Below are 23960 nucleotides of genomic sequence, written 5' to 3'. Positions count from 1 at the left end.
TGGGTCCACAGGCATGAAGAGCATAGTGTGCGGCCAGCGCTGTGATGTTGTCTTCACGGTAGAGACACTTGGCAACGATGACCTCCGCAGTAGTCTTCTTTTTGTGGTCCGGCTCATGACACGCGTGAAATCGTCGTCCGACGAGTCGACGCTGTCCGAGTAAAACTCGGTTGCCTCGTTGTTCGTGTCACTTGACGCATTTCCGCGTTTCCTGGACGCGACCGCACGTGATGGCTTGGCTCCAGGAAGGTCTTCGAGGGCTTCTTCGTCCATAGCCACAACACGGGAGCGGCAGCTCCCAGATTTTGGAAATAAACAAAGCGAGACAAAGGTACAAGCGTTCTATGATAGAAACACTTCGTCGTCGCTTAGTCACTCTACATGTAGATACTCTAAATACCTACCTAGCTGCGGCTGTTGCACCAAAGGGTCTCCGTATTGTTGTAAAACGAGCTCTGTCGGACATGTCTGAGCGCAATATAGCTAGAAGGGATAACATACTAACAAATGCTTCACTACAACTCACCCGTGTCGTGTTAGATCACTATCGTTTTTCCAGTATGAAATTCATGAACCAGAAAACTCAGATTGCTGCGAGCTTAAACTTGTCCTCTAGCCGATCCCCCGCATTAGAGGCATTCGCAACCAAAAAACAGAATGAAATCTACGCATTGAAAGCCAAGAAACTGTCGCGTGACGGTGTTGTGTGCCCTTCTGGAAGCCAGGACATGGTATTCAACTCTGCCCCCTTTCAAATCAAACCTTTAGAAGTGCACTCCGGCACTTCTTCGTCATCCTCTGTTAGTAGGTTTGCCCATCAGGAGCAGAATAATATTGTTAATATTTCGGACATTCTGCTAACAGCAGAGGAGTGCAATGTTCTACGTCGTGGTCTTTATTTTTGTCCGGGAACAGGTGGACATCATGAATTTCAACTACTGAAAGATTTGGATAATTTCGCCCGCAACTTACGCTTGCGCGAATACTTCCATAACCACTCCAATTCAAGCGATTCGAAGCACGCGTTACCCTCTGGCAAGCACTGGCTCCCTCCTACACAGCGCGATAGATTTTTGGACATGTATATCAAAGCATTACAATGAGACGTTCTGCAATTGTATCAAAACCAAGCACCCTTTCGCCGTAACTTGTCCCCCAATGAAATGAAAGCACTACATACTCTGTCATCTCGCAATGACATCGTCATTAAGCCTACTGACAAAGGTGGTGCCGTTGTCATAATGAACAAGTTCGATTACGCCGCAGAGGCCCACAGACAGCTAGCAGACGCGAAGTTTTATAAGCGCCTTGATCATGACCCCAGTGAGCAATATAAATCTCTCATCAAAAGCACATTGCTAGATCTCGTCAAAAAGAAAAAGGTGCCTGACAATGCGGTTCATTCTCTAATTCCAAAAAGTCCTGTTGCTGGTCGTTTTTACCTTTTACCTAAAATACCTAAGATAAATACCTAACCCCCGTCGTCCCATCATTTCTGGTATAGGTACAGTCACTGAAAATTTGTCCAGCTACGTAGATTCCCTGATTAGTAATATCCCAGCTACGTTTGCCTCTTAAGTAAGAGACACTACCCACTTCCTGTCAGGTATAGGTTCTCTTTTGGTCACACTTGATGTAGCATCTTTGTCTACTAACATTCCACATTCTCATGGCATCATGGCAGTCGTCAATTGCTACGAATGTGTATCACCCGAGAAACTCATCGATAGCGACACATTGGCAACTTTGCTAGCCCTTATTTTAGAACTAAATAACTTAGAATTTGAAGGACAGCAATATGTGCCAGTTAATGGGACGTCTATGGGTACGTGAATCGGCCCCAACTAAGTCAATATATTTATGGGTCAGCTAGAAGATAAATTTTTGCTAAGCAGGACGTTAAAACCTTTTTATTAGAAACGTTACATTGACGATATTTTTCTGACTTGGCCTCATGGGGTACAGGAACTGCTTTCCTTCATATCTGACTTTAACAATGACCATCCATCCATATCATTTTCTCACACGTATTCTGCATCTACTATTAACTTCCTTGACGTGAGCGTTTCAGTGCTAAATGACAAACTTTCTACTGTCCTATACAAAAAGCCGACAGATAGATGTCAATATTTGCACTTCGATAGCAGTCGCGTTAAACATTGCAAGACTAGCATTCTTTATAGCCAAGCCTTACGTTTTAAAACAATTTGTTCTGAGCAGTCAGAGTTTCAAAAAAAATTGCGGTACTCTAAAATACGCTTTAGCCAAACAAAATTACCCACCACAATTAATTGACGATGCAATAAAACGCGCAAACGTGCCTGACCGAAGGACGCTTCTTTGCATTAAGAACAAACCGATTCCCTAAGTCCAGACAAATCTTGTCCTAACCCAAACTGCGTCAGTCTCAAGTGTTTCGCGTGTACTAAAGAAACACCAGAATATTCTAAGGCAAAGTGAACGCCTCAAAAACATATTCTCTGATCCGCTTAAAGCAGTACACAGTAAAGCTAGAAATATTCGAGATATATTGGCATCATCATCTAAGGCTGACGGCCCTGATGCCATCGGACGCCATCCTTGTCGAAAACCGCAATGCAAAGTATGCCCCTACATGGTCACATCGCAACAGGTTACTAATACGTCTTCAAACTTTTGTTTAAAAATCAAAAGCGATTTCTACTACGACACAAAAAACGTAATACACATGCTTGAATGTACGCTGTGCAAAAAACGGTACATCGGACAAACAGGAGGGCCTTTCAGATTCCGCTTTAACAATCATAAATCCCACGCTAACACGTTTGTCAACCTGCCCATCTCAAGACACGTGCATCTTCCTGACCACTCATTTGATAAACTGACAGTCACGTTGCTTGAATCTGGATTTCGTTCAAATTATGACAGAGAAGCCCGCGAATCCTTCCTTATCTATAAGTTTGATACCGTCGCGTATGGTATGAATGAATGTGTAGGAAAATTGAGTTGCCTGACTTTGTAGCCCGTCATTGTCCCTTCTTCCCTTCTATTGAGCACATATTGAAGTTTTGTTGTCACGTGGCGATTGGTTTTTGCAATTCATTTCGGTGCGTTTTTATGCTTTGCATTTTAGATTATATGTTTGCAATCGCCATCGGTCTGTACACGTATCAGCTGCCCTTTGAACGATTCAGATGCATTTCGTTCGCCCATTTTATTCGTTTTTCATGTAAACATATCTTCATTTGGTTGATATGCACATGTATATTAACTGTACTGACACCGTGCAATGTATTCTGATGAAGGCCGGACCCCGGCCGAAGCGTCAATAAACCGCTGCATACGCGCGTCTACTTCACTGTGGATATATATATATATATATATATATATATATATATATATATATATATAAGAAGGGTAGCCCGAGACCTTACCTTACTGTGTGAAATATTCGCTATTGTGGAGAAAGTACAATTCGTCTGAAACGTTTGTTGACGAGGGAATTTGAGACACCACTTCTGCCAAGTTTGAACTAGAACCTGTGAAACAGTACAACATTATGTCGCCAGCCTATGGTAGCACCTGCGGGGAATTAGTAGCACCGTCGCCAGGCTTCGGAATTATTCAGCTTCTCAGACCGGGCAGTCCTTATACTTTCGAAGTCAACTGCCCTTGCTTTGGTGCAAACGATTACATTCGGTGTCTTTCTGCCATTGTAGTAAATATGGAACGACAGAAAAATTACTTTACTGAAAGTGCTTATGCGCGAAAAAGAAAGTAATGTGCATTTGAGGCCGTCATATCGAGGCTTCTCTTTGCGACAGCGTGCCGTAGGATTGATTACATCACTGCAGGGAGTGCGACAGAGGTACCTGCTGCAGGAAGTTTAACATCGTTTGTTTCTCTTGTAGGAAGTGTCCCTTGCCTCTTTCCACACTGCTTTGTAAGGCGCAGCGCATGTCGCTAGTGAGAGAGTATCATCTCCTTGGCCTGCGGTGTACGACACTCGACGAACGTTTGTGCCCTAGTTGTTGAGCGTCTAAGCGTGATCAGGATCATCGCACTCTAGTTACACACTCTAGAGTTAACTAACTTAGGTTCCCGTTTGTAGCGTCGAAACTATTCTATTAAACATTCTGTAGTTGTGTGGCCTTCAGTGACCGGCCCTACTGTGTGTGACCTGAACTGTGTTCTACTTTATTCTTTAGACTTGCTTTGTTGTTCTTCCTTTCCGCTTTTGTCCCCTCCTTGCTATCTTCCATTTCTGTGTTGCTGTCCCCTCCCTTCTGAAGAGTAGGCAGGTGTTGTGCCCTTTCCGGTGGCAGTTGCAAGTCCGCTCCTCGCTTTCCCTTTCCTGTTAATTGCATATAGGTGTTGTAAACAAATCATTATAATAAGGCAACGCTGTGTTTTGCATTGAAAAGATTTTCTCAACTGTGAATACTCCCTAGGTCCTTCTTTGAGGGGCTGAGAAGAATGATATCGTCTAGGAAGATTGCCGAATCTGGCTGAGTAAAACACTTGGCGGAACTCGTAAATATCGCTCTGCCGCACAAAACCTCTTCATGCAGTGAAACGCGCTTTACAGGTGTACAAACTGTCTTCTACTGAGCACGGCGGCGTCAACATCAAAGGGGTGGAGCCCGTATTCTCCTCTGCTTCATTAAAGCCATGCCTTATTCTTCAATGCAGTGTCACAAACGGCTAACGAGGTAGCCCACATACTACATATTTCGGGGTTTCACTGTAGCATACGACAGGCCACAGGCGTCTCTGTTGGACATCGTACTTCTCCCGAGGCATGCGCACCAGGCCCCCCATTCTACAAACCTTCTTCCGAACAAAAGGAATGGCGCGCGTTGGAACCATCAAGTTTACAGCAAATTTTGTTCCCAGAATGATGTACGGACTCAGTGCGCGCGATATATTTTGTTTTTTTACAGTGGAGATGTTTGAACCTCGCTGGGTTTCTCATTGCGTCCACAGCTTCGCCGAGCTAAGGGAGAGAGAGCTGAGGGAGAGTGAAGGCATAGCATAGAAAAGCAACGCGCAGCATAGCGACGTGGCGAGGGTGGGTGGAGCCCAGCGAGGGATAAGGAGCGGTGCGAAAGCAAGCGAGGAAAGCGGCCCGGATGCGGACCCTCTCCTGCGGGGCGCGAGGCAGGAGGGGTCAGGCGAGGGAGGAGGGGCGTTCTTCTCCGGCGGCTGCTAGGGTGCCTAGACGGCCTCCTCGCTTGCCGTTCCGTACAGAGTGGAGACAACCACGGCGTCTACTACGGCGTTGGCCACGTGAATCGCGGACGCCGTAACAGACGCCTTTGGCGGACACCGTAGAGACGCGTTGCCAGCGCTCATTTGTCTTGCGAGTGGTTTGGCGCTACTTTATTGGCCTTCCCCAGTTCCACTGGTCTCTGGTGTTTGAGACAGCAGAGCCGCAGATAATTTTTTATTGATAGTTCTTTTTTCATCTCCTTCCGTTTTTCTCTCGTCTTTTGCTTGATTCGTCAATGATAGCTGAGTTTCTTCCTCTAGTTTGCGAGGGAATTCCTGACAGCAACAGTACTATAGCACGCTATGAATATCTATGATCACCTACTATGTGACATGCTGTGAAACAGAATTTGGGTAACCTTTTACGTGAAGTAGAAGCGTACCACTGCACCTGTATTTAAACATTAAAAAATAAATAAACGTTGATAAAACAGCGACAAGTAATAAAAAAAGCAGAACGCCAGCAGTAGAGGAATGAAAGTGCAGCTTGACTCAGAACCTAAGTTACCGTGGACCAAGTTACGTTTCGTGCCTAGACCTTAATCCGCGTATCAATGTAGCGTGAAAACGGACCTGTCGTCTCCAACTAGCGTGCACACCGCATTTCGCCTTCGGAACTGTGTTTCAGAACAATCTCTCTACAGGGCGCCACCTTAGTTACCCACACGTCATCTTTCCAGGCAAAACTCGTCGGGTGTACTTGATTTTTTTATTTTGCCTTATTTATTCTACTTTGTATTCCGAGAAACTGCCTTTTGTGAAGATAAATGCTCGCAGTAGTTTGGAGATACCGAGTTCAACGAAGTTTGCGACAGCGCGGCGAGTCTAGTTTGCTCTGAGCTTCTAAATCCCTAACTTTTCCTAGAATTTTCTCAGATTTTTAACGTCGTCCTGTGTGCACTCAAGCGTGAATTTTTTTGTCTAGGCTTACTCTTTGTTCACACTTCGTAGTTTCTGTTGCAACCATACCTTTGTTGGACGTCTCACTTCAACCAATAGACTTTTCCTGCATTTCGTAAGCATGGGATGGCAGTTACTTCAGTGGGGGCAAGTAATAGTTATTATTCATAATTTTTTGAAGAGAGAATTCTTTAAGAGCAATGGTGGTGAAGTCGCAATTGAGATTTTATGGTGACTCTTGCACTCTTCATTAGATGTTTATTATTACCACGTGCTTTCCCGAGAAGAATAAAGAGGCCTTTCACAGCTTGTCAGTTAACCCCAAACTTTCAAAAGTAGAAATAAAACAACTGTTCTCTTTGGTATAATGTGTGAAGATATCCAATGAAGATGCATGCCTATCGGCTGCAGATCTCTAACCGGTGGATTACTGGCGGAGCAAACGCGCCCTAATATAACGACCAGCTTTATTACGTGTTTATCGCATGTCATGGTGCCTGTGAGACCAACAGGACCGCGGCATCGGCTAGTACCATGTGGTACTTTCATGGACGGCGGTAGAAGTTCATTGACTCATCGGAAATCATCATCGAGGACTCCTGAATACATTTCGGTGATGTTGGCTTGGCGCCAACGCGTGGGTGCAGTTCGTTAAGGAGTGCTCGGGATATATCATCGTGGCAATGGACGCGCACATAAATGCGAACACGTAGGCGCGTGTGCCGCACGAACATGAACTCATCGACATGCAAGATCGGTGGTCCGCCCACCTGGCATTCACAAAAGGCCGACGTTAGATTTAATAAATGCGTAAGTAGTAAACCACAAATATGGAAACACGAAGACAACGTAACAATCCTAATTAAGGCATAGGCTAGATCTGACAAGAAAACTTTCTTCCCGCCAACTTGTGCACACTGTCCATGTGTCACTGGGTACGGTATGTTCGTCCATGAACCAGGGAACCACTGAAGTTATCCCCGGTGATTGGCGAAAGCGAACTTGCCACACGTGTATTGAAGCCATCTCATAGGCATCATATTTCGCAGTACCTAGGAAAGTGGGCATCATCTGCATATTCGCTATCTATTGATTTGTTGTCATGTCTATTGGGAGTAATTGTATTTATATTTTGTACGTACGTTCTGTATTTCGTTGGGCTTGTCTGACTGAGTATTACTTATTCCATGTGGGAGCAGCCCGCTTCGGAATGGAAATCTAGCGCAACCTGAAGGACATGAATAAAGTTTTTCATACCATACCGTACTCGTAGCAGCCTAATAAGGGCTTATCGTTTGCGCGTTTGTTGCGACTTGCTTTGTTGTCATCTCGATCGTGAGTCGTTTGTACATTTTTGCATGTATCTTCCCAATCTTATATTGGTCCCGAGATGGACTGACACTATCAACAAAGAAAAATTTGTATCAACCCACGTGCCATGCGCTGACTTGGTGACGACACCGCTAGAGAGCGCAGCGTGTCCACACGGAAGCACGAGAGAGAAGGAGCCCACCTGCATAAGCGCCTCATGCACATCACGTTTCGGCGTAGTAGGAATAAATACGCTGTGCGTCACTACGTGGCTTCAATGCTAATCGCACTGACATCCACATTCATTGGCAGATTGATTCCACCAGGTTTTAATTTCTCAGAAGTTTTTAAGCAACTTCCGAGTTTCGCTTCTTTCATCTGCCGGAAATTCTGCACGATTCCTGTTGCGCTTCCCTTCTTTGTTTTCTATTGCCTGTAATTTATACATTTCTATTCTATTCTATACCCACCGCCCCAGCTTCTTGGCCGGATACACCGTTGTGAGTACGGGCCATAGCCTGTGAAACACTCATTCTAGCAAAAGGACTGGCGCACTAGACTTGAAATAGGGACGTTCGTTTATTGCCAATACGGAGGTGAAGAGGCCAAGCCCTGCACGCGTCCGTATCCTTATGGCCCGATCTAACCTCGGTGCCGGTGTGTTCGGTCTGTTTCTGCTGGTTTTCTACATACTTCAACGCTGGGTCAAGGAGAATCCCACTCTCTGAGGACGTGCAGTTTTTGCACGGGGCGATCCTCCACTGAACCAATGCAAAAGAAGGATTGAGCATGCATGCACCACTGGCTAGCTTGGAGATATCACACAGAGTATACAGGTAATTAACGGCGCTGGCAGTTGCCAAACGTGAGACTGCGGGACTTCTTACACAATCTGACGACATTGTAACGCGTTCCACAGCGGAAACAGCAGTTAGCCTTCTGCAGCCTTGCCCTCTTGTCGTCTGCGGCAGGTTCTCATCGTAGACTCCAATCTTGCGTCTCTCGCTGTTGCACAGAGGGCAAACTGGGCTCAATGGGTAAGGTAGATCATGTTAGTACTGAAGCCGAAGAAGTGTTTCGTTCGCCACACACGTGGTTTTCTGGCATGAGGATCATGTCTTCAACTTCCGATGATCAACGACGGCTCTGTGAGCCAGAACTTCTCCCGGATTACGCCCTGCACATCGGAGAACGTAAACAGCTCCTTCGCCAGTCACATTTTCTCGTCGGAACTTTCTGCGCTGCTGAATGCGCATTCAGCTTCCTCAGCCTTATGTAGGCTCGTAATGGCCAAGTCTTCGGGTGAGCATCACATCGAAACGTGGTTAATTAGCATGGTGTTCCGTTTCGGGGACACTCCTGAACCTTCCAAAGCACTGACACGAAATTACACTGTCGTGAAGTAGGCCAAGGTTCGGAATATCTGATGAGCTCTTCACGCGTGTCAGCGCTAACACATAATCCATGGTGCCATTAACAAAAAGGCCTCGGCGGACGAAGTGATCAGTGCGCGTCTTGATTGCGATGTAGTACTTTTGCTCTGTCTGCCGGATACCTTCGATAATCCTTTTAGCGCTACAGGTTAAGTACGTAAGCAAGTTTTCAATGCATGGCTGCGCGGCGTTCTTGTGTATCCCAGAAGGACTGCCATCAACTCAGATTACCTTTGTATATTGGTATACAGAGCTATGATTCGGTTCCTCCCCCTGGCCCGGAGCGTCTGCGGAACCTTGAAGGGTAACGTTACTCGGCGCGCTTCTAGCTGTTTGAGCATGCGTGATGGTGGCCTGTCGATGCTCTTCCATCCAGAGCAGGGCTTGCGCTAAGGCGTACAGGATCTTTTCGTTTTAGTCATGCACCGTTACAACTTCCTGGTCGAACCCGCCATGGTTGCTTAGTGCTATGGCGTTGGGCTGCTAGGCACAAGGTCGCGTGATCCAATCCCGACCACGGCGACCGCACTTCGATGGGGCGAAATGCGAAAACACATGTTCACTTTCATTTAGGCGCAAGTTAAGAACTCCACGTGGTACAAGTTATTCCGGAGTCCCTCACTACGACGTGCCTCATAATCAGGTCGCGGTTACAGCACGTAAAGCCCCGTAATTTTACTTTCTGGTCTAGGGTCTTTCCATCTGTGGCCACAAGAATGATACCGTGCAAACTGGACAGTTCAGCTCGTTTCGCCGTGAGGTACTCGAAGTGACCAGGGGAGCGTTGAGATCCGGTTATTGCAGCAGGTCCGTCAATAGCACTGAGGTTCACGGGACAACACCTCCGACTGAGCCACTCTTTCTCAGCTGGTCCGAGTTCGCCATACCCCCAACGTGAAGGGAGGTGCCTAGAGGGGTGGTCCCGGGCTTTGCGGCGCCAACAAATATAACGAAAAATACGGGTGCTGCCGACATTAAATTGAGACGACATCCAATAATCGCCAACATGGAGGCGAATAAAGAGCCCAAGCCTCACATGCTTGCGCACACTCGTGCCACGATCCAGCCTCAGCTTTCTCTTTCTCTAAAGACGCCGGCAGGCTCCTTGTCGCTCCGTTCCAGCTGTTCTTCTATAGTCATCATCACCAGCTCGTGGTCACGAGCCAGCTCCTGTCCTCGAGACCGAAGAATACGACAGTAGAAGCTGGCGGTTCGATACGCTGTGCAAGCAGCCTCCTGAATCATGGCGAAGGGCAAGGACAAGTCCCAGAGCAAGATGTCTAGAAATGACGAGAGTGCGCCTTCAAGCGCGATAGAGAGTAAGGCTACCAGGAAGGCTTCCAACAAGGGCGCCAGCAAAGCCGAGAGCACGGCCTCCAACTCGCCAGAGAGCAAGACTACCAGCAAGACAACTAGCAAGGTATCCGGTAAGGCTGCCAATAAATCGCCCAGCAAGGCTCCGAACAAGGCCCCTAGCAAGGCCTCCACTAAGGCTCCGAGCAAGGCCTCCCCTAAGACTCCGAGCAAGGCCGCCCCTAAGACTCCGAGCAAGGCTCCGAGCAAATCGACTAGCTAGGCGGGCAGTAAGACGCCCAGCAAGGCGCGCTGCAAGGCTCAAAGCAAGATGCACCACAAGTTGAAGCAAAGGTGCGTTCTCGCTCTTTTTTTAGCATTAGAAATTAAGTAGTTTTGGTTTGTCTTTAAACGTACTACCCTTTGCTAAATACTCGCTGTTGGAGAGGTTCACGGCAGCAGCAACGAGGTACTGACATCTTGTGACACGCGTTTACCCAGATACCACACAAAGCTAATACTGCAGTGACCTACACTTTTCTACATAACCACTGGTTGTAAGTGGTAATTAGCGACATGATCTTTATTATTAAATCCTTTTATGACTTATCATCAACGAAAACAAGGACGCAAAACAAAAATGTTTCGAACTCATTGTAGTTGGGAAAAGCTTCGCAGCAGTTCACTACCTGTTTTGCTACTTCATCCAAGGCTTTCGTAACCTGGCAACTCGTAAACGCTTAGCAGTTGCCGGACGCAATAAAATTTCCTAGACATAGCTTGTCCATAAACGTAGATGCTCGTACTAACGCAGGTAGCGGCATCTTTCAACGCTTCGTCGAAGTTACAACGTAATTGAAATGTTAAATAAAATTTAGATAATGTATGCAGTTCCAACGACTGTGTACCACCGGAACTTTGCAACAGAGTTAAGCGTCACTGCAATAGGTTTCAATCGTTTCTTTTTAGAGAATGCGCCACAGGATCGCGCCACTAACGCGGCTAATAGTGCAAACCTCTCCTGTTAAGGGCTATTCCGTGAAGGCTAATATGATTAGGGACAGGCTAATTTCTCCACTTTCGGTGACATGATGGCGTGCATTGACCGTTACCATCGCCTTGAGTGTCGCCACCCTGTTGGTTAGTTACCCAGTAAAGTCGGCCTTTGCAGACCCGCGTGAATGACATTCAATTGAAGCAGGTGAATGGAGAATCAAATTATAGACAAACGGGAAACACAGAGGCGAAACAGCTAACATTCTTGTGCTTGTTTGGCAGAGGCCGATCAGTCATCTGATCTGCTTTTTTTTCACTTTCAATTTACTCACTTTATCGCGGCGTTATTAAACGCGACTGGCACTCCACTTTTCACTCAAGGCTATAAGTGCTTGAAGAAAACTTTCACAAAATTCCTTCTAATCAAAGTTACTGTAGGCGATGTAAGATTCGTCGCACGATCTCGCCGCTGCCACCATTTGTTAGAGTTGTCGGACGATCTACGAGCTGTAGGCCGATCTCAGCGCTGCCACTCAGATGTAACGTTTGGCAGTCGTAGCTGTAGGAAGGAGCTTGACTTTTCGTCGGGACTTAGGAGAGCAGGATTTATTTACATGTTATTTGCAGTTGAACATGAGATACATCGACAGTCTAGCGTGACTCCTAAATGGGGCCCGCAAGACGAGCATACAGCAAACAGCTTGACGTCAAACTCTTGCCTTTGCTTCGTGTTGTCGACAAATTCGACTTCGCCCTACCATCTGCTAGCCGCCTGGTTAGCTCAGATGGTAGAGCGGCTGCCCCGGAAAGGCGGTGGTCCCGGGTTCGAGTCCCGGACCAGGACGAATTTTTCTTCAACTATGAGGCTTTTCTTTCGAGGAACCCGTATGGGTTTCCTTTGTAGCAATTGCTACGAACGGGTGGATGTCTCATTTCCCTTTATTAATTACTTCTCTCCACCTTGCGGGTTTCCGCAGAACTACTACGTCAAACTCTTGCCTTTGCTTCGTGTTGTCGACAAATTCGACTTCGCCCTACCATCTGCTAGCCGCCTGGTTAGCTCAGATGGTAGAGCGGCTGCCCCGGAAAGGCGGTGGTCCCGGGTTCGAGTCCCGGACCAGGACGAATTTTTCTTCAACTATGAGGCTTTCCTTTCTAGGAACCCGTATGGGTTTCCTTTGTAGCAATTGCTACGAATGGGTGGATGTCTGATTTTCCCTTTATTCATTACTTCTCTCCACCTTGCGGGTTTCCGCAGAACTACTACGTCAAACTCTTGCCTTTGCTTCGTGTTGTCGACAAATTCGACTTCGCCCTACCATCTGCTAGCCGCCTGGTTAGCTCAGATGGTAGAGCGGCTGCCCCGGAAAGGCGGTGGTCCCGGGTTCGAGTCCCGGACCAGGACGAATTTTTCTTCAACTATGAGGCTTTCCTTTCGAGGAACCCGTATGGGTTTCCTTTGTAGCAATTGCTACGAATGGGTGGATGTCTGATTTTCCCTTTATTCATTACTTCTCTCCACCTTGCGGGTTTCCGCAGAACTTCTACGTCAAACTCTTGCCTTTGCTTCGTGTTGTCGACAAATTCGACTTCGCCCTACCATCTGCTAGCCGCCTGGTTAGCTCAGATGGTAGAGCGGCTGCCCCGGAAAGGCGGTGGTCCCGGGTTCGAGTCCCGGACCAGGACGAATTTTTCTTCAACTATGAGGCTTTCCTTTCGAGGAACCCGTATGGGTTTCCTTTGTAGCAATTGCTACGAATGGGTGGATGTCTGATTTTCCCTTTATTCAGCAAACAGCTTACGAGCACACAGCTCACGAGTACATTTCGAGCACGACAACGAGCACACAGCTCACGAGTACTTTTCGAGCACGACAACGAGCACACTCCAGCAGCCGACAATCGCTGCTTATAAGCACTCCGCTCGACGTTATAGTTCGGCGTCATTGTAGATGACCCGCCCTTTTGGAGGAGGTGGGCTCTCGACTTGGAGGAGGATGAGGGCTCACACACACGCACACTCACATAGGTGCGATGGGCCGGAGCCGACGTCAGAGGGGCTTCGTAGAACTGTGAGCCGACCCGGGTAGCGCGTCCGGGTAGCACATTGTCTTGCGTCTCGGTCGGCGCGTGGGAAAAAGCCCTCGTCGGCGTTCCCGCGGCAACTCCCCCACTCACAGCAGAACAGGGCGGCGTGGTCGTGTTGCGCACAAAGCCTGCTTCGTCGAACTCGGAGCCGTCCCGGGTGGAGCGACCGTGTAGCACATTATCTGGTGTCTCGAAAAGCGCATGGGGAGGTTCCGCCAATTACCTCCCCTCGAGAACTACCCTGAGAAGTCCCCTGAGCTCACCCCTCGTCACATGGCTGCCGGTTACCCGCAGTTCTCTGAAGTGCGCCACCGTCCCGGTTGGATCGGAACACGTGCAGCGGGCTGAAATAGCTGCAGGCCGATCCGAACAGCGAGTACTTTATACGTGGGAGCAACCTTGCAAATATGAAGGAGTGGCCGTTGTTTAATTTTCGCATTAATTAGCCCCTCAGCAGACAATGCTTGCGCGTGGTGGGCCGCGGGTCAAACGGAAATACCACGGATCACATGGCCTCGGAAATTTTCAGCGCACAGCAGCCGACGCCAACATTTCGGAGGTCACGCGCTGTACCCCACTATTTCTCGTTATCCTAGGCCACGCGTCAATTCCGCTATGTGCTAGCGTGGCGTGCATATTTAATGCGGTTGCGTTAGGATTGTCAAAGTGAAAAAAAATGTGTGTGTTAAGTCTGGGAAGCCGGTCACATGGTAGAGGTAGGGAGGGAATGGGAGAGCTTAGGAGGACGCACGGACACAGACACACACACGCACGCGCACGCACAGGGTGTTTCAGTTAACCTTAGCGAGAGTTTAAAAATATGCCGATGCACTCTAAGACGTGAGATGCTCACTTTTGAGTGCAGTATGTCAACCTACTTTTTGTATTTTTCTCAATTTCTCAGTTCGTCAAGAATGATTGACCAACTTCTGAAGCAATAAAGCTAGGCAAAAAGAAATTCTCTTTAGAAAGTTGTAGAGCGCTTTGCAAAACATCCGATTAGAGAGTTTCTAACTTTCTATCCAGTAAGTATTTGTGTTCCCGTATAAGTATAGTATTGCCCGGCTAAATGCTATGTTTGTGCGCGGAACGTTTGGGAGCAATGCAGTTATGATGCGCAAGCGGGCATGTCACGTGGTGTTCTTTTTTTTTTCGTGGGCATCTGCAGTAAGCTGGAAAACAATAATGCCTAATAGACAGAAAGAAACTGTTTAATCGGACGTTTTGCAAACCACTCTGCAAGTTTCTAATTGTAATTTTTTCCGTAGCTTCTTTGCTTCAGAATTCGGTTAATTAACCTTCACTAATTATCTAACTAAGCAAAATACGAAATATAGCGTGACAGACTGCATACAAAAGCGAGCAACGTGTATTCGCACGCCTCGTCTTAGAGTTAATTGGCACATGTTAAACTCTAGCCAAAGTTAGCTAAAGCACGCTGTATATGTGGAAGCCATGCTCGGGCATTTCTATCGTATTTGCAGCTAAATCATCACTGTTCTTTAAATTTTAATGTAACAAGAGCCTATATTTCTCTGTTTGTGTCGCATCTATGCGTGCTTCAAACGTGAAGTTTTCCCTTGAGGTTGCTATATATCTACATTAACGAGAAATAATCTTTTGCACAGTCGAAAATTGTGTTGCCGTATGCAGCCCAGCAGACGTAATTATGTACAAAAATTAATTATAGTGTTTTACGTGCCAAAAACCACTTTCTGATTATGAGGCACGCCGTAGTCGGGGACTCAGAAAATTTTGACCACCTCGGGTTCTTTAACGTGCGCCTAAATCTAAGTACACGGGTGTTTTCGCATTTCGCCCCCATCGAAATGCGGCCGCCGTGGCCGGGATTCCATCCCGCGACCTCGTGCTCAGCAGCCTAACGCCATAGCCGCTGAACAACCACGGCGGGTTGTAATTATGTAATGAAATACGCCAAAGATAAAGTACAGACTTTCGGGATGCCCAGTTAGGCTGAGGCGATTATAATTTGCATAGTTTGTGTAGTTATACTGTGCACGCAATTTCGTAAAGTATTTGAATCCTTGTTATTCCTTTCCTAAGGCGTCCGCTACCGGTGTATTATTTGTGAATAATGTAAAAAAAAGCGATCGTTAAGCGGAAGCATAGCCAAAAGCGGAAGCACAATATTAGCTTTGCGCAAGCACCTCAGAAACCTCACCGATTACTGCTTTTGTCTTTCAAACATAGCGTGAATGAGAATATCTTAAATTGTCAGTTCCTCCCCTCCACCACCGAGATAACGCAGTTAGCATATATCATCTGTATTCGTACATGATAAGCGTATAATATATTTTTCAAATATTTTTTTTTGTATCCACGATGCTGAAGTATTTAAAGGGCTGTGAACTTGACAAGCTCTCCAGCCAGCTTATATTCAAAGACCTCTCTGTATTTCTTCGTAGAGAGAAAATGACTGACTGATTATTTCATTGATTAATTATTTGACTTACTAATTGTTTGATTAATTGAGTATTGGATTCTTTGATTATATGATTGCGTGATTATTTGATCGATATTGTGATCGTTTGATTGAGAGAAATAAAGGGAGTGAGTGAGCGAGCGAGTGAGTGAGTGAGTGAGTGAGTGTAATGCCTTCGTCAGCCATGCAAGTTTTTCTGTGCATATTACATTGTTATCCAATACCCTGGAGCCCAAATAAGTAGCTGTTCGGATGCGCTAAGTAATTGCGGGGGCGCCAAGTACTCCTTCTTACCTTCCAGGAGCCTAATGAAAGGAGACATGGGCCGCAAGTCACCGGGCAGGCTCTCCAGGGCCCCTTCCAAGATGGCCTCAAAAGCGAGCTCAAGAGGGAGCTCGGTTACGCCCTCGAGAGAAGGCAGTCACGAGAAGGGAGCCAAGCAGACGCTCAAGCAGTTCTTCGCCACCAAGTCGTCGTACGCCAAGTCGTCCAGTTCCAAGTCAACAGGTTTGTACTTTGAAAGTGAAGGTATACTACCGGTTATGCGATAATTGCGTTTCATATAACATGGCGCTGAGGAAGAAACAAGAATTTAGTGTAGATAGAATTTTTTTTGAAAGCGTTACGTTGTTTATACTTGGTAAGGAATTGCAGTGAATCCTGCCTTTAAGGAAATCCGGCTTTAAGTAATGTTCCACTTTAATGAACTCCTTTATACTCGCCCCCACACATTTGGAGCGCCTGACGCTTCAAAAAACCTCGAAGCGACGAAGGGTGCTCCAAAAATCCCTTCCGATTTACGCAAGTGCTCGTAAGGAAAGCATAGGTTTCATGTGATTTCGATTCGGACGCCAACGATCTGATTAATTTTGGCTTTTCGACGCGAAGGAACTAGTGATGAAAATTGTCGGTAAATTGACCGTCAATAGCCGTTTCTAGTTTCTCAAGACCAGAAGTAGTGTAATAAAAAGGCTATTAACAATACTAATATTGATAGAGCTGTCCATGGTATTACGATAGCAATTCGCTATGAAACTATCGGCGTGTGCTAAAAAAATTGTCAAAATTAGCATTCATAGTATTATCAATAGTATTGCTATCGATAACTGCCTGAAATCACAGCACGTTGATCCGCCATGTGGCCATAACACAGCTAGAAACAGGTCGGGAAACCACAGCGTCATTAAAATGCAGCTTTCTAGTGTGGAACGTCTCGTGATCTTAGCTTGTCGACGGTGCATTATCGGCAGCAATACTGATAGCGCGCTCTACAGTACTATCAATATCTACAGTGAGCTATACACTATTACACCCTAAAAACAGCGGCACCGTTTGGGGTGTATATTTTCCACGCAAGGATAATCGTCATATGTCTTGCTCGCGCTTCCTTTCTTCAACGCTTCGAGCCCGGTACTTCCAAGTAACGAACGGCATGCGCGTTATCAGCATGACAGAGCATTCTCGACAGGAAAGTATCGAGTGCAGCGTTTTCAAGAAAGGAAATGCGGGCAAGACAGATGACGTTTATTGTTTTGTGGCAAATATGTACCCGGAAAGGGTGTAAACTTTTTTAGAGTGTAGGCAAAGGTACACCGTTTGGGGTGTATATCTGCCACAAAACGATAATTGTCACCTGCCTTGCTTGCGTTTTCTTTCTTGAAAATGCCGCGCCCGCTACTTCCCTGTCGGGAATCCAATGTCGTGCTGATAACACGCATGCCGTTCTTTACTGGAAAGTACCGGGCTCGCCGAGTTAAAGAAAGAATATGCGACAAAGACAAATGACGTTTATTCTTGTGTGGCAAAAAGGTTTAATTTTGCTTAAGGGTGAAGTACTAGCAATAGTTTTTTTCTACAATGAACGGTTAGTTAATGGCTCAACCGTCGGTAGTTCTGCATCACTAGAAAGAAGACAAGGCAGGTGGCGTTAGCTGAAGGCTGTAAAGTGACACCGTTGCCGAAAGCAGCCAACGTGGCATTTCTGCGCGTGCGCTTCTCTTCTAAGCAGATAATAATAATATTTGGGGTTTTACGTGCCAAAACCACTTTCTGATTATGAGGCACGCCGTAGTGGAGGACTCCGGAAATTTTGACCACCTGGGGTTCTTTAACGTGCACCTAAATCTAAGCACACGGGTGTTTTCGCATTTCGCCCCCATCGAAATGCGGCCGCCGTGGCCGGGATTCGATCCCGCGACCTCGTGCTCAGCAGCCCAACACCATAGCCACTGAGCAACCACGGCGGGTCTTCTAAGCAGAGAACAAACCGCTGTCCCTTCAACGTTGCGTCGATGCCCTGAAGGGACTCGGCCTTGAGGAAGCATGGTCAATGTATGTGCGGCGTGTACGCGTCAGCGGTTTCTTATACAACGAGACCGCAACCACAGGTTTCGGTGACGTGAGCGGTTGTCAAACGTAATGTACGAAGCCGCCCTGCACACGGTGCGAGTTTTTAAGAGGAAGTTTTAGGTTGGAGCCGACTCCGATGCCGCCGATTTGAATACACGTTAATACATAGAAATGTTCTTACGAGACAACCGCTGAAGTCATCTGCATAATGTTTGTTCAGTTTGACTGAGAACATTACTTTGTGGGGACTCTTAGAAGCAATTAATATGCGCCCTGGCCTTCTTTTTTTACAGTAATTGACAAAATTGGCGAAATTATTAAAAAAGTACTAAAGCGCGAAAGTGACAAATGCTTAATTCATTCATTCATTCACAAAACTTTATTAGTGTCCTGAAGCCCGGTATTTTCAGACCGAGGCGGGCAGCGTCCACGTCGGCACCGCCAGGCCGAGCCTTATGGCGTCATCATGGACCCTCTGGACAGCCCGTAGCTGATCTTGATATGAAGAGCTTGTTATCAACTTGTGCCAGTAAAGCCATTTTTCTTCCGGGTCGGCGAGAGTCGCGGGACAGCCCGCCAGCATGTGTCTGATGTCAATGATGCCAGCGCATACGTTACATTCTTGCCTAATTTCTCTTTCGGGGTGAATTTTATTTATGAAATACGGAGTGGGGTACGTCCCGGTTTGCAGTAAACGTAGCGTCACTGCCTGAGCCCTGTTCAATTTTACGTGTGGCAGAGGGAATTGCCTACGCCCCAAGTAGTAATATTTAGTGATGTCGTTGTAAGTTAGTAACTGATCTTTATGTTCCCCGGAATGGTAGTGGGCGTCGGTTCGGTTCTGACCGGCACGGCAAGCAAGTCCTCGTGCCAGGTCGTTCGTCACCTCGTTGAGGTTGGGCCGAGTCTCGTCCACTTGTCCCATATGTGCAGGAAACCATCGGATTTCTGTTTTGATAGTTTCGACCTTGTCGATAATTTTAGCCGCAGTCCCAGCTACATAGCCTTTGTCAAAGCTCTTAATTGCTGCTTTGGAATCGCTATAGATGAAAGACCATTTACGGTTCCTGATGGCTAGAGCAATCGCGGCTTGCTCCGCCACCGTGGAATCCTTAGTGAAGATGGTGACGGCGTCCCGTACCTCGCCCCGGCTGTCGACCACCACGGCGGTGTAGGCCTCTTTGCCTTGGACCCAGGCAGCGTCTACAAGGGCCGCCTGTTGTCCTAGCTGTTCAATTTCTTTCAACAAAGCTTTCGCTCTCGCTTTTCTCCTGCTAACGTTGTGTTCCGGGTGCATATTTCTCGGGAGGGGGGTGGTTCTGATCGCGTCTCTAAGTTGCCCGCTCAATTCTACCTCGGATTCCTTCGGGTTCATCGATCTATTTGCGTCTGTCCCTATCGCTTTGAGTATAAGCCTGCCCGCTCGCGTTTTCGTCAGTCTTTCCTGCTGCGCCATCTGTTGCGCTTCCGCCATCTCTTCTATCGTATTGTGCACGCCTAGGTTCATGAGCTTCACGTTCGAGGTGCTGATGGGTATACCTAGGGTAGCCTTCACTAACTTTCTGATCAGAGTGTTTAGCTTGTTCAGCTCGGCCTGCGACCATTTAAATAGACCTGCCACGTAGGTGAAGTGACATAGAGCGAAGGCGTGCACTAGCCTTAGAGCGCTGTCCTCACCCAGGCCTCTGTGTCTGTTGCTAATTCTCCTTAGTAATCTGATGACTTGGTCCGTCTTGTTTGAAATGTGTTGAATGGCATTCATGTTGGTACCTCCCGCTGCTATGTGGAAGCCTAAAACTTTAATATTTTCCACCTGCCTGATCGCGGATCCGTCGTGACAGCGTAACATAATCTTGGGTTCGTCCCCGGGGACGTAGCCCCTGGGTCTGCGACCCCTGCGTCGATGTTTTAGGACCAAAAGCTCCGACTTTGCCGCCGAACAGTTGAGTCCCATCTCGCCTAGCGTGCTTTCCACGGCGTGTATGCTCTCCTGCAGTCTGGTCTCCGTTTGCCCTACGTTACCGTTGGCGCTCCATATGGTTATATCATCGGCGTATATTGCAAAGTGTATACCTTCTATACTCTCCAGTTTCCTCGCGACTCTGGTCATTGCTAGATTAAATAGCATGGGCGAAAGTACGGCCCCTTGCGGGGTGCCCCTGTTCCCCAGGTTCAGCACCTTCGATTTTAGTTCACCTAGCGTGAGGCTCGCTTGCCTACCGCCCAGAAACGCCTTGACTACACTGTATAGCCTCTCGCCCAACCCCAGCTCGGACAGGACCTCGAGGATGGCCTTGTGCTCTATGCGATCAAAAGCTTTTTCGACGTCTAGTCCCAGAATCGCTCTCGCGTGCACCGGGCTAACGTGTATGAGCTGGTGTTTGATCAGGAGCATGGCGTCCTGAGTCGATAGTCCGGGCCGGAAACCGATCATGTTATACGGGAGTATGTCATTTTGCTCGACGTATCTAGTGAGTCTATTAAGAATAACGTGTTCCATAGCTTTACCTATGCACGATGTAAGCGATATTGGACGTAGGTTATCCAGATGGAGTGGTTTGCCCGGTTTTGGTATGAGGATGGTGTTAGCTATCTTCCATTCCTCCGGATAGTCTCCCTTTCTCCACAACTCGGTAAAATGATCCGTCAGGAAAGTGATCGACTCATCGTCTAGATTCATTAAGAGTTTATTGGTAATACCGTCGGGTCCGGCTGCCGATCTACTAGAGAGACCATGGAGGGCGGCCCGTACCTCACCCTCGGTGAAATCGCGGTCCATATCCTCGCACGGTCCTCCCATGTACTCCACGCGTTCGTCGCTATCGCCCGGTTGTTCGAGCGGGAGATATTTGTCCGCGAGCTGTCTCATGACTACCTCCTGAGTCGTGCACTGGCTGACTTGATGTACCAGTTTTGTAATTGCTGGTCTCTTGTTTGACTTAGTGTCGCTCTCGTTCAACAGATGTTTGAGGATGTTCCAACTGCCTCCATGTTTGATTCTGCCGTCTGCCAAGTGGCAAACTTCGTCCCACTGCTGTTTCACGAGCGTTCTCGAATGCTCCTCGATCTGTCTGTTTAGCAACGCTATCTTTTTCCTGAGCTTTCGGTTCAGTCTTTGCGTTTTCCATCTTTGCAGAATGGATTGTTTGGCCTCGATCAGATGCGCGAGCCTACTGTCTATGCTCTCTATGTTTTCTTCGGTCTTAATTTCTTTAGTGGCCTCCCTGAGGTCCTCTTCGAGCTGGTCGATCCAGGTCTGGAAGGACTGTCTGCCCGCTTCTATCGGTTCCGATTCTAGTCTCTTCGCTCTAACTTTCCTAAAAAGGTCCCAGTCCGTGCACCGAAATGTTCTAGTCTCTTGTTTCGGCATACCTATACCTATGTGTATCATATAGTGGTCGCTGCCTAGATCGGTGCCCGAGTTTTCCCAACTAGCTTGTTCCGAGTTGTTGACAAAAGTTAGGTCGGGCATAGAGTCCCTGCACGTTGACGTGCCACAGCGGGTGGGGAAAGCCGGATCGGTGATCAGGCACAGTCCGAGGTCCGTGGCAAGGTTCCATAACCCCTCACCTTTCTTTGTATTCCAAGCGTATCCCCACGCTTGGTAGGGGGCATTAAAGTCCCCTCCGATGATGAGCGGGGAGCTCTTTGCGACTGCGAGTGCCTTGTTGAAAAGTGCCCTAAAGCTTTGTTTCTTGTAGGTGGGACTGCTATAAATGTTCAGGCAGAAGATACTCTGCGCCCTGCCCTTGTGCCTTTTGAGTACGACTTCTACGAGGATATACTCGATTTTACTCAATCCGAGATGGATATCGTGTTCGATAAAGGGTAGCTTTTTGTCAACGAGGGTGGCCAATCCCCTTCCGGAATCTTTTTCTCTACATACCGATTTGTACCCGGTTAGCTTTACTTCGTCCGCTAAAGTTTCCTGCAGCATAATTACTTTTGGTTTGACCCCCATCGATCTAATTAATTGGCGCAGCGATGCCTTTTTGTTGTGGAATCCGCGACAATTCCACTGCCACACACTAAAACTGTGGGCACTATCCATGATTATTGAATGGGTTAATTTTGCTGTTACCCGCGATCGATCTCTTTGGAGCGCCCCCTGACGTTCCGGAGAGCGATTTTACGCTTTCTGATTCTGACGGCAAGAATTCGTCGTCGTCGCATTTCGTTTCGAGTTTCTTGAATCGCTGTTCGGCCGTTAACCTCCATTTCCATAGTTTATCCACTTTAAAGTTAGTCCTTTCCGTCGTCTCTCTAATTTCTTTGATTACCTCTTTCAGCTCGCTGAGGACTGAGAAAACCGAGTCAGTTTCGGGGCTTACTGCTCTTTTTTTCGGGGCGGGGGAGTTATCTCCCTCGCTTGGTTCGTTGCGTTGACCTACTGGTCGGGCTACTGCTACGCTGGCAGTGCTCGGCTGTGCCTTCTTTTTCAGTTCTGCTACCTGTTTGGTCAGCTCTTCATTAGCTTTACGCAAAGAATTTACCTCCCTAATCAACTGTTCTATTCTGGCATCATTGCTTTCAGTCACCGCCGGCGTAGTGGCGCCACCAACGATTCGCACCGTACCTTTGACTTTATCCGCCCAGGCGGTCCCAACTGTCGGCTTGGCACCAGGTGTTCCATCTTCTAAGCGCGCCTGCGGTCCTCCCGACTTGGAGCGGCTTCTCTCCCTCGCGGCCGATCGCGACCGGGCGCGTTCCCTTTGCACCTGCGATCCTCCCGACTTGGAGCGGCTTCTCTCCCTCGTGGCCGATCGTGACCGGGCACGTTCCCTTCGGCGAGCTCGTACCACATAGGGTGTTTGAAATCTCTGCTTGCACGTCTTGTCTCCGGTGGGATGATCTCCTCCACAGAACTTGCACTTGGGCGTGCAAACGTGGTCCGCTCGTGGGTTGGGGGCTCCACACCCTCTACACTGAACAGAGTCCGGCGTGGGGCACACGTCCGAGCGGTGTCCTACCCTACCACAAGTAAAGCACACATCAAATTGTTTCCTGTAGAGATAACATCTCAACAAGGTCGGCCCGTAGCGCACAAAGTTTGGCACTTTCAGTCCATCGAAGAGGACGATGACTGAGCCCGACGTCTTGATGCGCTTTGCGGCCAAAGCGAGCGGGTTGCGCTCATGCACGATATTCATTGTGATAGTAGACTGGGAGTCCCTGATGTCGACTTGTCTAATCACCCCTTTGCACGTGGCGTGCGGGGCCGTCTCGTACGCACTGACCTCGTACTCCGTGTCCACGATTTTGAAAGACTTCATTCTCACGTACCTTGCCGCATGGTCTGGTTCAGGCGTGCTCACCACCACGATATTTTGCGTGCAGTTGGGGCACACCATGTCTTCACTTGCTTGCTCTGCCGTTAGGCCTGGAGCCTCGATCACTGCAGTTCCAATAGCGGTGGTACTTACTTTGCTCAAGTTTAGTCCTCCTCGTGGCCTGATTATAATTTTCCGATGCTCCTCGGGCAGTTGGGGCATCCTTGAGGCCTTGACTATACGGTACTTGATCGAGCCGGTGTTGGTGGCGGGTCCCTTGCTGCCACCGGTAGCGGCGTCTCCGCCGGACGCTTGCGAGGTACTTGGCGTCGCGTTCGCCGCGTTGCTGCTCTTCTTTCCAGCACGGGATCGTCGTCCGGTAGCCACATGCCAACCGAAATCTTCCTCGTTGTTGTCCTCTTCCTCTTCCATACGGGAGTCTGCCATGTCCCCCTGGCACGTAGGCCGGCAAGGCCTAATGGGCCCTGCTCCTCGCTAGGGTCAGCTCCGCACGTAGTGAGATGAACAGAGAAAGTCCAATAAAATTGTCAAAAATTGGTTCCCACCTCGAAACTTCGTATCAGTCGAGTCTGGGCAACTTCACGAATCTGATGATGTGCTTGAAATC

At 47.9% G+C, this 23960-nt stretch overlaps 4 non-coding genes across 4 annotated transcripts; all 4 read left to right on the top strand.

Moving 5' to 3' along the window:
* Positions 1-11953: 11953 nt before the first annotated feature.
* On the top strand, positions 11954-12028 carry TRNAS-GGA (transfer RNA serine (anticodon GGA)). The gene has a single exon. It is a non-coding gene; the product is annotated as a tRNA-Ser (tRNA).
* Positions 12029-12233: 205 nt separating this feature from the next.
* Positions 12234-12308, top strand: TRNAS-GGA (transfer RNA serine (anticodon GGA)). Its single transcript has one exon. It is a non-coding gene; the product is annotated as a tRNA-Ser (tRNA).
* Positions 12309-12514: 206 nt separating this feature from the next.
* On the top strand, positions 12515-12589 carry TRNAS-GGA (transfer RNA serine (anticodon GGA)). Its single transcript has one exon. It is a non-coding gene; the product is annotated as a tRNA-Ser (tRNA).
* A 206-nt stretch (positions 12590-12795) lies between these two features.
* On the top strand, positions 12796-12870 carry TRNAS-GGA (transfer RNA serine (anticodon GGA)). Its single transcript has one exon. It is a non-coding gene; the product is annotated as a tRNA-Ser (tRNA).
* The last annotated feature ends 11090 nt before the right edge of the window (positions 12871-23960 follow it).

This window comes from Dermacentor variabilis, chromosome 9 (genome assembly GCF_050947875.1).
Source record: "Dermacentor variabilis isolate Ectoservices chromosome 9, ASM5094787v1, whole genome shotgun sequence".
Classification (NCBI taxonomy): Eukaryota; Metazoa; Arthropoda; class Arachnida; order Ixodida; family Ixodidae; genus Dermacentor; species Dermacentor variabilis.
Note: the sequence above shows the minus strand (reverse complement) of the source record. Positions and strands in the feature narration are given on the sequence as shown.